At 42.0% G+C, this 13,929-nt stretch overlaps 1 protein-coding gene across 1 annotated transcript in view; it reads left to right on the top strand.

The window, feature by feature from the left end:
• Positions 1 to 10,344: 10,344 nt before the first annotated feature.
• Positions 10,345 to 13,929, top strand: part of fasn (fatty acid synthase) — an 81,685-nt gene continuing 78,100 nt past the window's right edge. Inside the window, exon 1 of the mRNA XM_072242675.1 lies at positions 10,345 to 10,550. The gene's annotated coding sequence lies outside the window, so the exon portion shown is untranslated. The remainder of the gene's footprint in view (positions 10,551 to 13,929) is intronic.

The raw sequence follows: 13,929 nt of genomic DNA on the forward strand, positions 1-13,929 counted from the left end.
ATAAAATCTTGGATATGGTGTCCAGGCATGTATTACACACTGAAGATGGTGCTGTGTAGGCATGGGATATCGAAGTACCCAGGACTCAAACTGAATATCATGGTTAAGAAGGCGTACGGTGTATTGGCCTTCATCATCGTGGAACTGAACTTTGGAGCCGAGAGGTAATGTTGCAGTTATATAGGACTCTGGTCAGACCCCACTTGGAGTACTGTGCTCAGTTCTGGTGGCCTCACTACAGGAAGGATGTGGAAGCCATAGAAAGGGTGCAGAGGAGATTTACAAGGATGTTGCCTGGATTGGGGAGCATGCCTTATGAGAATAGGTTGAGTGAACTCGGCCTTTTCTCCTTGGAGCGACAGAGGATGAGAGGTGACCTGATAGAGGTGTATAAGATGATGAGAGGCATTGATCACGTGGATAGTCAGAGGCTTTTTCCAAGGGCTGAAATGGTTGCCAGAAGAGGACACAGGTTTAAGGTGCTGGGGAGTAGGTACAGGGGAGATGTCAGGGTTAAGTTTTTTACGCAGAGAGTGGTGAGTGCGTAGAATGGGCTGCCGGCAACAGTGGTGGAGGCGGATATGATAGGGTCTTTTAAGAGACTTTTAGATAGGTACATGGAGCTTAGTAAAATAGAGGGCTATGGGTAAGCCTAGTAATTTCTAAGGTAGAGACATGTCCGGCACAACTCTGTGGGCCGAAGGGCCTGTATTGTGCTATAGGTTTTCTATGTTTCTATGACTTTGAAAACAAGATCTTTAAGCACACTTCACAATTACATTCCTCTACTATAGAAATGGTTTCGTGTACCACATAAAAAGGTGTTACTACATAGTTTGATTTCCAAATGAGGATACCCCCCCAAAAAAAACAGAACGAGAGAGAATCAAACTTCCCCCAAATGTATGTGTTACTGTATGAGTTAGACACAATCACTGTACCATTTTTTATTCATCCTCTTTGGTCAGCAAATATTAAGTACTCAAAAGAGTGTGGGAAAAGTGTTAAATCTTCCAGCTTTGCAGAAATAAAATTACATTTTTATGGTTGAGATAACACATTTACGACCATAGCCATCAACAGAAACTGAATGAAATAGTAGGAAAATACAAAATTTAAAGTCGAATACATACATTTTTAGACATTTAATGCAACATTTCCTAAATTTTCATCATTGCAACAGAATTTACAGAGTGCAGTTAAAGTGATAACAGACTATATTGCAGGCATCTCACAGGTAGATGACTGCACTCTGGTTGAACGCCCTAGTTGGACGGTCTTTCATTGATTCTGTTATAGTTATGTATCAGAATCAGGTTTATTATCACCGGCACGTGTCATGAAATTTGTTAACTTAGCAGCAGCAGTTCAATGCAATACATAATATAGAAGAAAAATAAATACATAAAATAATAAATAAATAAATTGCAGTATACATATATTGAATAGATTAAAAATCGTGCAAAATAATGAATAATATATATTTAAAAAGTGAGGTAGTGTTCATGGGTTCAATGTCCATTTAGGAATTGGATGGCAGAGGGAAAGAAGCTGTTCCTGAATCACTGAGTGTGTGCCTTCAGGCTTCTCCACCTCCTACCTGATGGTAACCGTGACAAGAGGGCATGCCTTGGGCGCTAGAAGTCCTTAATAATGGATGCCGCCTTTCTGAGACACTGCTCCTTGAAGATGTCCTGGGTACTTTGTAGTCTAGTACCCAAGATGGAGTTGACTAAATTTACAACCCTCTGCAGCTTCTTTTGGTCCTGTGCAGTAGCACCCCCCAACCCCATACCAGACAGTGATGCAGCCTATCAGAATGCTCTACACAGTACATCTATAGAAGTTTATGAATGTATTTGTTGACATGCCAAATCTCTTCTAGTGAAGTATAGCTGCTACCTTGCCTCCTTTATAACTACATTGATATGTTGGGACCAGGTTAGATCCTCAAAGATCTTGACATCCAGGAACTTGAAACTGCTCACTCTCTCCACTTCTGATCCCTCTAAGAGGATTTAGAATTATTCTATAGATTTATTGAGTATGCCCACAAAAAATGGATCTCAGGTTGCAGTATGTACTTTGAACTATTATCAAAAGGCAATAAATAAGTACTAAAGATCCAATTGGTGTAATTGACCATTAACTTTATTTTTTAAATAGTTCTTTATAATTGTTGAATGTTAGTTTTTAGTTGCATTTTGCACCTTGACCAACACACCACAGCAATTTCCTAATACATATAAATGTATATGGCAAAAAAGTTGACCCTTTATCCTTATAGTATGGCACAAAACATAAAATTATAATACAAAACAGTACAGTCGTTTAGATTTACTGAATGAAATACAGGTCGACTTTCACTAATCCGGCACCATTGGGACCTGAGGAATGCCGGATTAGTGAAAATGCCAAATTACAGAAGGATCACATTAAGCATAATCAGTGCCGGATTATCAAAGGAACCGCATTACAGGTAGTCGGATTAGTGAAGGTCGACTGTATATGATAGTGGGGAAGTACCTGAGGAAATGAACAGGTCAGCATCAATTGCACTGCTGAAAAACTTTCAGCAATTGAATGCAAGTTACACCCTGTGATTACTTGGATGAGTCATGTTGTGAAAGTCCTGCTGCGTAAAGCACAAAACTGGAGATCACACAAGAGTGTATGGTTTCTTTGAAGATAATGGAATGCAAAATGTAATCTTCATCCTTAGAGTGACATGTGAGTGTGCCATAGAGGACCAGAAAGACCCATACCTATGTTTCATCGATTATACCAAAACTTTTGATAAGGTGAGACATGAAGAGCTTATAAAAATTCTTCAGGACTTGGACATTGATGAGAAGGATAGAGGAATCAGAAGGAACTTGTAATGGGAACAAAGAGCAGGAATGAGATTTGAAAATGAGGCAAGCGATTATGTCCAGTATATTGTATATGGTGAAATGGATGAGGACAACAAAGCCAGAGCAGTATTCAACATCCTGAAGGAATTGTGGACATCCACACTCATACCAAGGAAAACCAAAATCAGCATCTTCAACTCAAATGTTAAAACACTGCTCCTACAGCCTCAAGATTTCGGGGAGTAAATTTAGGACAAAAATGAGGAGGAACTGTTTTTCCCCAAAGAGTGGTGAATCTGTGGAATTCTCTGCCCAATGAAGCAGTGGAGACTATTTCAGTAAATATATTTAAGAAAAGGTTGGATATATTTTTGCATAGTAGGGGAATTAAGGGTTATGGGGAAATGGCAGGTAGGTGGAGATGAGTCCATGGCCAGATCAGCCATGAGCTTATTGAATGGTGGGGCAGGCTCGATGGGCCAGATGGTCTACTCCTGCTCCTGTATCTTATGTTCTTATATGGCTCTGAAACCTAGAGAACAACAAAGACTCTGCAAAAACAGTAGGCTTCTACCATAAATGCTGCCTGGGCAGGGCGAAAAGCATTATCAAGAATGCACCTCACTCTAACCATGGACTTTTTACTCTCCTCCCATCCGGTAGGCGCTACAGGAGCCTTCGCTCCTGCACCAGCAGGCACAGGAAGAGCTTCTTCCCTGAGGCTGTGACCCTGATGAACCTCACATCACAGCGCTAAGCAGTATTGCACCCTTATTGTACTGTCTCAGTACTTTTATATTTGTGTGCTGTAGCACTTGCTTTTTTATTCACAGTTATTTTGTAAATAACACTATTCTTTGCATTTCTGGTTAGATGCTAACTGTATTTCATTGGCTTTGTATCTGTACTCGGCACAATGATAATAAGGTTGAATCTAACCTAATCTTATCTAATCTTTCATCAGCCAGTGCCTGAGAAGGATCCTAAACATTAGATGAATTGAAAGTAACCAACCAGACTCTGTGGGGAAACACCAACCAGGTATCCATAGAGATACAAGTACATAAACAGAAATAGAGGTGGATTGGCCACATCTTGAGGAAGTCAACCAACATCACCAGGCAGGCATTGAAATGGAATCCACAAGGAAAGAGAAAAAAGGGATGTTCAAAGAACACACAGAGGAGAGACGTTGAGGCCAAAATGAAATGATGGAGACACTCCCGGTCCACCCTCGAGAAACTGGCTCAGAACAAAGGATGATGGAGATGGGAGGTTATCGATGGCCTTTGCTCCACTGAGAGCTAAGAGCCCAAGGTGCTAGGAAGTCCTTTGTCCAAAATAAGAGATAAGTTAGACAGGGTTGTGTTCTCTCATTTGACTTATTCAACCTCTATAGCGAGACAATTCTAAGAGAAATCTGCAGTATTCCAGGCACGATAATTGGTTGATACAATTTGAACAACCTAAGATACACAGATGACATAGTGCTGATAGCTAATTCTAAAGAGAATCTCCAAAAATACTAGAAGTTGAACAAAGTGCAAAGAGAAGATTGGCAACTGCAAGAAGAACAAATGTATGGTTGTCACAAAGAAGAAAGCAATACAGAAATGCGAACTGAAAGTGGGCAACGAAACAATTAAACAAACATGGAAGTTCAACAATGACAGAAGGGCTGATGTTGAAATTAGGAGGATTGGTAATGCTAAATGTATGTTCAAGTGTTTGAGCAAGATACTAAAGAATAACATAATTTCTATGGGTACAAAGCTCAAGAGTGATGCAGTGTTACATCCATTTTACACTAACATATGGAAGAGAATGTTGGACAATAGCAAAGCAAAATGAAGGAAGACTTGAAACTGCAGAAATGTGGTTTTTGAGAAGAAACATGAAAATATTGTTGAAGGTCAGAGTAACAAATGAGGAAGTGTTGCAAAAAGCTAGAAAAGGAAGAGAGCTGATATCATCAATCAGGAAACGACAGCTGGAATTTCTGGGGAAGGTACTGAGGAAAGAGGGGCTCAAGCATCTTGCAGTGACAGGAAAAATTGATAGAAGAAAAAGTCGTGGTAGACAGCGCATGATATTCATGAGTTACATCAAGGGATGGACCAGCAAAAGTTTTGAAGATCTTATTAGAACTTCTCAGATTAAAGACAGGTAGAAGACCATGATCATCCATGTCATAAAACACAGGGCACATGATGATGTATGGTGCATCCTTATTCCAGTTAAGCAGGATATTGATTAACTTCTAGAACTGGACCTTGATACCAAGTAAGATATTGAACTTTCACTACAATACAACAAAAGGAGGCTGAACTAGATTGTTTGTTACACTGGTGTAATATTTCCATTGAGTTTAGAACATAAATCTCCCCTATCGCTAAATCGGCCATTTCCACCAAGGCAATTCTCCCGACTCTATCCCTGCCCCTGCTCATCTGCTAATAAAACAATCATTTCTTATCTCTAGTTTTAAACGTGTAACATCTAGATTTGATTAGTTAAAGATACAAACCTACTATATTTCTGATAATACTATATATCTCAATGGTCCAAAATATCAACGGTACATTTCCCTCCACAGATGATGCCAGTGAGTTCATCCCGCATTTTGAGTTGTTGCTCAACCTACTATATACAATGCTCTGTACACTTAAAGGAATGATCTCTGCAGCAAGTCCAAGCTCAAACCTATCATCCCGATATCCACTGATCTGCACCAGAGATTGATTTTAAAATTTGACATACTTATTTAACTTTGTATTATAACCCTCCTATGAAGCACCAATACTTTTACCATATTTAAAGGTTATTTTTCCAGATGCTATTTGTCAATAGTACTGGGGTAATGAATGATTAACTCTCCTGGCTCACTATTAAAATTATATATAGTTTCTGTCTTACAGCTCCTGCAACTGGTTTCCATCCTGGTCTCAGGTACGACCTTTGTGGAGATTTCACATCTAGGATCTAGTTTCCTCCAACAACCCACAGCTATGCTGGTTCCTTAGTTAATTGCCCATGATAAATTGTCCACAGCATGTGGGTGAGCAGTAGAATCTGAAAGATGCTTGATGGATAGACAAAGAGCCTAGTTCTGTGCAGTATGGCTGTATCTATGATGATAGATTTGTCATTGATCTTTCTACGACTCTGGATGATTGACATGGCTGGAGGCAATAGACAGGGACTACAACAGGAAAACTTAGTGTTTTGCATTGCAGGTTTACTTGGGTAACTCCAAAAGATCCTGGCACTGGTGATTCCCAAGCTATATGCATTTATAGAGCTGCGATGGCGAAAAGATTATATTGTTCAAACAGCAGATGTACTGAATTACTCTCTTGATACTTTGAAGAGTGGGGAGCAATAATTAAATAAGAAACACAAGACTCCAGATGCTGATATCTGGAGCCACAAACGATCTGCTGGAGGAACTCTGAGCCGAGCAGTGTCTGTGGGCAGGAATTGGGATTGGGTGTGGGAGGGAAGAAATCATCTATGTTTCAGGTCAAGACCCTGTATCAGGACCTAATGGGCTTCAACCCTAAACGACAACAATTCCTTCCTCCCCTCCACAGATGCTCCGCGAACCTTTGAGTCCCTTGTGGCAATAACAAATAAAGCTAGTCTTCAAAAGTTAAACTTTTCTTGAGGAAGTTTGCACAGCAGTACACAAGATAAAGTTCTTATTTTGAAGTTCAGTTATAAGTACAATTTATTAATTGTTAGATTGTATTCTGCTTTATGGATATTAAATTATTATTCTAATTTTGGATACTCTAATAGATCTTCCTATTGGTAGTCAGTTTGACTTTATAGTAACTAAGCTTCAAAAAGTACTTGATTGCAAAAAGGACATTAAAAGGGAGAAATGCAAAACATCCATGAGTACATCAGGAAGATGGTCCCAAAGGATGACCTGCTGGGAGAATAACTCAGACAGCAGGTAGGGGATATGGAAATGGGTGAAGCAGAGCCAGAGGACCAAAGACCACAGCAGGACAAGCCACTGTACAGGATGTACCATCGCCAGGTATCAGAGATGGCTGACATAAGAAGGTCCTACCAATGGCTGGAAATGGCAGGGCTGAGGTACAGCACAGGGGCACTGTTCATGGCTGCACAAGAACAGCGCTGAGCACAAGAGCAATAGAAGCAGGGGTTTATCACACCAGATGCAGACTATACAAGGAATCCATTGAAATCATCCAGCACATGGTAGAAGGGTGCAAGATGCAGGCAGGAACAGCATACACTGAACGGCACATCCAAGTTGCAGGAATTGTGTACAGGAACATCTGCGTAGAATATGGATTGGACTCTCCCAAATCCAAATGAAAAACACCTAGGAAGGTAGTGGAGAATGACATCGCTAAGATCCTGTGGGACTCCAAATACAGACCGATAAGCAGATACCAGCCAACCAAACAGACTTGGAAATTCCGGACAAGGAATAGAAGAAAGCACTAGTAATAGATGTGGCAATCCCAAATAACAGCAACATCAGGATAAAAGAATATGCGAAGCTAGAAAAATCCCAGGGCTTGAAAGAGCAGATAGAAAGGGGTGAAAAGTTAAAGCCGGAGTAATCCCAATGATGATAGGAGCACTTGGGGCTGTGACACCTGGAAAGGGAGGGTGGCTCCAACAAATCCCAGGAACAACACCTGAGATCTCAGTCCAGAAGACACACTGCTAGGAACAGCAAGGACACTGCGCCAAGCCCTCAAGCTCTCAGGCCTCTGGTAGAGGACCCAAGATTGAGGGAAAAATAAACATACACACCACCCATAAGGGGTGAAGGGGAAAAAAAGAAAAAAAAGGCTAATTTTCATCATCTCAAACTAATGGTAAATTGGTTTCTTATTGTCCTGTGTACTGTTCTGTATCCCATCTTTGCAGATCTAACCCATCGAGTCTGCTCCATCACTCAATCATGGCTGATCCTTTTTTCAGCTCCTCAGCCCCACTCCCCGGCCCCGTAACCTTCGATGCCGTGTCCAAACAAGAACCTATCAAGCTCTGCCTTAAATACACCCAGTGACCTGGTGCCCACAGCTGCCTGTGGTAATAAATTCCACAAATTCACCACCCTCTGGCTAAAGAAATTTCTCTGCATCTCTGTTTTAAATGGATGCCCCTCTATCCTGAGGCTGTGTCCTCTTGTCCTAGACTCCCCGACCATGGGAAACATCCTTTTCACATCTATTCTGTCTAAGCCTTTCAACATTTGAAAGGTTTCAATGAGCTCTCCACTTCTAAATTCCAGCGAATACAAAACCAGAGCTATCAAACGTTCTTTGTATGATAACACTTTCATTCTGGAATCATCCATGTGAACCTCCTCTGGACCCTCTCCAATGCCAGCACTTCTTAGATGAGGAGCCCAAAACTGTTCACAATACTCAAAGTGAGGCTTCACCAAAGCCTTAAAAAGCCTCAGCATCACATCTCAGCTTTTGTATTTTGGACCTCTTGAAATGAATGCTAACATTGCATTTGCCTTCCTCACCACTGACTCTACCTGCAAGTTGACCTTTAGGGTGTTCTGTACAAGCACTCCCAAGTCCCTTTGCATTACAGATTTTTGGATTTTCTCCTCATTTAGAAATTAGTCTGCATATTTACTTCTACTACCAAAGTGCATGACCATGCATTTTCCAACATTGTATTTCATTTGCCACTCTCTTGCCCATTCTCCTAATCTGTCTAAGTCCTTCCGCAGCCTACCTGTTTCCTCAACACTACCTGCCCCTCCTCCAATCTGCATATCATCTGCAAACTTGGCAACAAAGCCATCTATTCCATCATCTAAAGCATCAATATACAGTGTAAATAGAAGCAGTCCCAACACCGACCCCTGTGGAACACCACTAGTCACTGGCAGCCAACCAGAAAAGGATCCTTTTATTCCTACTCGCTGCCTCCTACCAATCATCCAATGCTCTAACTATGCTAGTAACTTTCCTGTAATACCATGGTAACTTAACTTGGTAAGCAGCCTGATGTGTGGCACCTTGTCAAAAGCCTTCTGAAAGTCCAAATATACAACATCTACCGCATCCCCTTTATCTACCCTACATGTACTAATTATGTGTTGTAATTACATTTAAGGCATCAGTAATGGATAAGAAATAATTCATTTATTATCAGAATATTCAAATGGTGCAAGGATAATCTAAGCATGTGCTTCACTAATAAGCCCCATTCTGATACTAATAATTGGGGAACCAACAAGTACTAAAATCCTAGATAATTAACGAAGCATGCAAATCAAACTTAACTACATTTCTCCCATTTTTATAACCATTTGTGAACATTGCACACAATAGTTGTCTCCCATCTCCACAATCAAATACAGGAAGAGTGATGAGTGACAAAGTAATGATGTATCACAAACAAGAGAAAATCTGCAGATGCTGGAAATCCAAGCAAAATGCCGGAGGAACTCTGCAGGCCAGGCAGCATCTATGGAAAAGAGTGAACAGTCAATGTTTCTGGCGAGACCCTTCATCAGGTCTGAAGAAAAAAGATGAGTCAGAGTTAGATGGTGGGGGGAGGGGGGAAGAAACACAAAGTGACAGGTGAAACGGGCGGGGGGGGGGACAGTGAAAAGCTGGGAAGTTGGTTGGTGAAAGAGATACAGGGCTGGAGAAGGGGGATTCTATTGGAGAGGACAGCAGTCCATGTAGAAAGAAGAGGGAGGAGGTGATGGGTAGGTAAGAAGATAAGGTGAGAGGGAAAAGGGAACGATGAAGGGGGGGGGGCGGCATTACTGTAGGTTAGAGAAATCATCGCACCGAAGCTGTTCACACACTACACCGCCCTCCACGGGTGGAAGAGCAGACGAGCAGATAACCTGCGCCCAAACCTCTGTCGTAAATCCAACCAGCTGGTCCCTACTCAACGATGGTAGGTTCTGTCTCCCTGAGACAAATTGGCTTACCTTTATTTTAAATAAAGAGCCTTTCTGTCGGCAATTTACCAGAGAACGTGCTGCTGGATTGTTTCAACATGCTGCTATATCTAGACATTAGCCATTAGTAGTTATATTTAGTGTGCCTACCAAAATACACTTACACACTTCACGAACAATCGGGAATAGTAACATTAAGCGATATTGTCTGGGAAATCATAGAATACATTTATTTTGAAAGAAAAGCGATCGAGGAATACTGTAATATAAATTAGTCCTTTGCAATCGTCTAATTTGCCTTCAACCCACGGTGAGGAAAGGATTTCATTTATCTGAAGTTCCAAACTGTAAACCGCCCGCCCTACACCCTCCCATCCATGCAACACGCCGATGTTACACATGAACTATAGTAACCTCTGCGGCGACTGCGCCTCCTTCGGGCTTGGAAGGGGGAGTTAATCATCTCATGAGTTTGTGGTCCAGCCCTACCTCGCCTCTCATTGGACTGGGTTGAAAACCCAATCTGTCAGACCATGTGGCGTGGCGAGCCGGCGAATTAGTCATTTAAATAATCTAGCGAAGCTTTGAGGAGCACAGCCTAGCTCTTGAGCCAGTGGGCTGCGGCGGCGCATAGCAAAGTGACTATATTTGTGAAATTAAAACAACGCAAAAAAAAAAAATCATACTAGAAGCATAGAATACGGTGTCAAGCAAACAAAGGCGAGAAAGCAGACCTACCAGATTGGAAAGAAACTGCAAACCAGGTATGATTCACCTTTGTGTTTTGTAAATATTTATAATAGCTAGACGGTTGTACCATTGTGGGAGATCGTTGCTCTGACATTGAACAGATCAAAAGGGAAGTAGAGGAAATCGGCTCTGTTAATGAAGGGGGTTCAATGCGCGGTGGGAGTATGCGCACAAATCCGGCGGAGAACTAACGCATTATAGTCTAGGCGGCGCAGATCAAGCTTTCCTTTTTTTTATATAACGAATGAATTAATTAACAGTATTACTGGTTATCTCCGAAACGCTGAGCTCCTCTCGCTCTTATCTGATTAGCCTGATTGTATTGCATGGGAGATAAGATTACAGCGCTGCCATTTTTTCTTGGAGCTCATCCTCCCGAGCCTTGTCTCATTGTGGTTGGTCAGAGCTCTTAAGGGTGATGTTTTATTTTAGATCAACTGCGCAAGCCTCCTTCGTCAAATCTAGTGCGATTTTGTTTTTTTTTCGTGGATTAATGTGGGTGCACGTTCATGCATCATTCGCCGATCTGGCTCCACGTTGCGGATGTTAGGATGGACGACATGTTGTAATTTCTTGGAAAGGTGGAAGCATGAATTTCACCATTCCGAAGTGTAAAGACCTTCCCATCTGACCAATCTGGGAGGGGAAATGTAAGGTCATTGCGTAAATGTACCGCTCCCACCTCCCGAATGCGCCTTGGACTAAATCTATGCAGGAATTTTTTTTAAAAAAAAGTCAATGATTGATTCCAAATCTACAGATTTCAGCTGAAAATGACGTCTAGGGTGCACGTGAAAAGCAGGAAGTTTACAACAAGCTAGCATTGCACCTCCAACGAGCGGAGACGATTCTTGCTTTAACATCAAACAAGAGAAAATGGGTGTGCTGATCGCTTAAACATTGCGGTCAATTTAACTGAGCTAGATTTCTTCGATTTAACAGTTGATTCACGTCCAACTGCAGATTTTTACAAAGATAAAGTTGTATCGTGTTCTGCCTGTAATATATCAATTTCCAAAAATATATCTTGGAATATTTTTCCCAACTAAATTTTTTTAAAAACCTGGCTCTAACCTAAACTTATTTTAACCAGATGTACTCAGTAGGGTTAACATGAGGGCCACATTCATGCATAAATCTCCATTGGCAGGTTGGCTTTGTACTTCCGATATTGAAGATCTCTGTCATGATTTCCAATAGCAACATGATTTTATCCATCTGATTCAACCAGAATGGAGCCCTAATTACTCCTTAAACCGAACCAATCCATTGATGACGTTTCTGTCAGGGATTAAAATGGCAGCAACTGGGCACAAAGTAACCTTCCAGCTCCATCTGTGGTACAGTACTGCACCTGCTTGGTCTGCTCTCACCCTGATCAAATGTAGTCAAGATATCTTTGGCAATAGAGATGCAAGAAGCTGCAGAACTGGAGTCAGAAGTAAGAAACAACTGTGGCAGTGGTTACTCTTCCATCCCAGCACCATTATCCCCCTTAAACTTTCCTCCATTACCTACATGCCCTCTCTAGTTGAGATCACCCAAAGTCAAGAGAGGCTCCACACCAATAACACTCACCTCCAGTGACCTGAGCACAGCCACTGCGCTATCAGAATGCCTTGCCTAATATCCATCTTTTTAAGGGTTAGAACATAACATAAGAAATACGAGCAGGAATAGGCCATCTGGCCCATCGAGCCTGCCCCACTATTCAATAAGATCATGGCTGATCTGTCCGTAAACTCAGCTCCATCTATCTGCCTTTTCCCCATAACTCTTAATTCCCTTACTATGTAAAAACCTATCTAACTGTGTCTTAAATATATTTAGTGAGGAAGCCTCAACTGCTTCCCTGGGTAGAGAATTCCACAGATTCACCACTCTCTGGGAAAAACAGTTTCTCCTCATCTCAAGCAACACACATTTTTAAAAAAATGCTGGTGAATGCAGCAGACCAGGCAGCATTTATAGGAAGAGGTGCAGTCGACGTTTCGGGTCGAGACCCTTCATCAGGACTAACTGAAAGAAGAGATAGAAAGAGATTTTAGAGGGGGAGGGGGAGGGATGGAGCTAAGAGCTGGAAAGTTGATTGGCAAAAGGGATGCGAAGCTGGACAAGGGAGAAGATCATGGGAGGGGAGCCCAGAGGATGGGCAAGGAGTTATAGTGAGAGGGACAGAGGAGGAAAAAAGAGAGAAAAATAAATGAATAAGGGATGGGGTACGAAGGGGAGGTGGGGCATTAACAGAAATTAGATGAAGTCAGTGTTCATGCCATCAAGTTGGAGGCTACCCAGAGGGAATATAAGGTGTTGTTCCTCCAACTTGAGTGTGGCTTTATCTTGACAGTGGAGGAGGCCGTGGATAGACATATCAGAATGGAAATGGGACGTGGAATTAAAATGTGTGGCCACTGGGAAATCCTGCTTTCTCTGGCAGGTAGAGCGTAGGTGTTCAGTGAAATGGTCTCCCAGCCTGCATTGGGTCTCACCAATATATAGAAGGCCGCATCAGGAGCACCGGACGCAGTATATCACCCCAGCCGACTCACAGGTGAAGTGTCGCCTCACCTGGAAGGATTGTCTGGGGCCCTGAATGGTGGTGAGGGAGGAAGTGTAAGGGCATGGGTAGCACTTGTTCCGCTTACAAGGATAAGTGCCAGGAGGTGGGAGGGGATGGGGGGGGGAGCGAATGGACAAGGGAGTCGTGCAGGGAGCGATACCCAACTATAAACACAGAAGCCTGGGGCCATCCCTTTTATCTCTAGTGGCAATGTCACTCCCCCCATCCTTGCTTTTTAACCCACTGATAATGGCCTTATTTCATGCCCCACTCCTAATATTAATAACTGCACCTTAACCACACAGATTCCCTCTGCAAGCCTTGTCTCTCGCCTTGATAAAACAACCCACTAGACTGGCATTTTTAATAAACAAATCACCACTGACACAACCTAGTCTCAACATCCTCCCAACTTGCTTCATCTTTTGTCGGCCACATTGGAGATGCCACTGTGACACACCTTAGATTTTTATTTTAGTTTTGCAAGCAAATCAACAGTAAATTAGACATTGTTATTACTCCAGCTAAGCATGCCAGAAAGTTTATAGTCACACCAAGACTGTGCCAGTACAAAATAAATTCAAGATTTAAGCAGGACTCTTTCAAGCCATGCAGACACATTAGCTTTCTTTTATTCAGTATGACTTTGTCTATTGACTGCTCAGAGGTTGAGGCAACTGTGATCTGTGTCATCTGTTATCTATGAAGTGATAGCATCCATGTAAAGGGAAGAAAACTTCAATGGAAATGGGTTCAGTTCAATCTGGGAGGCAACAGTATATTTTAGGACTTTGTCGATGAAAGGGAGGGTGAAGGCAGCATTATTTTTAGTG

The sequence above is a fragment of the Mobula birostris genome, chromosome 24, assembly GCF_030028105.1.
Source record: "Mobula birostris isolate sMobBir1 chromosome 24, sMobBir1.hap1, whole genome shotgun sequence".
Taxonomy (NCBI): domain Eukaryota; kingdom Metazoa; phylum Chordata; class Chondrichthyes; order Myliobatiformes; family Myliobatidae; genus Mobula; species Mobula birostris.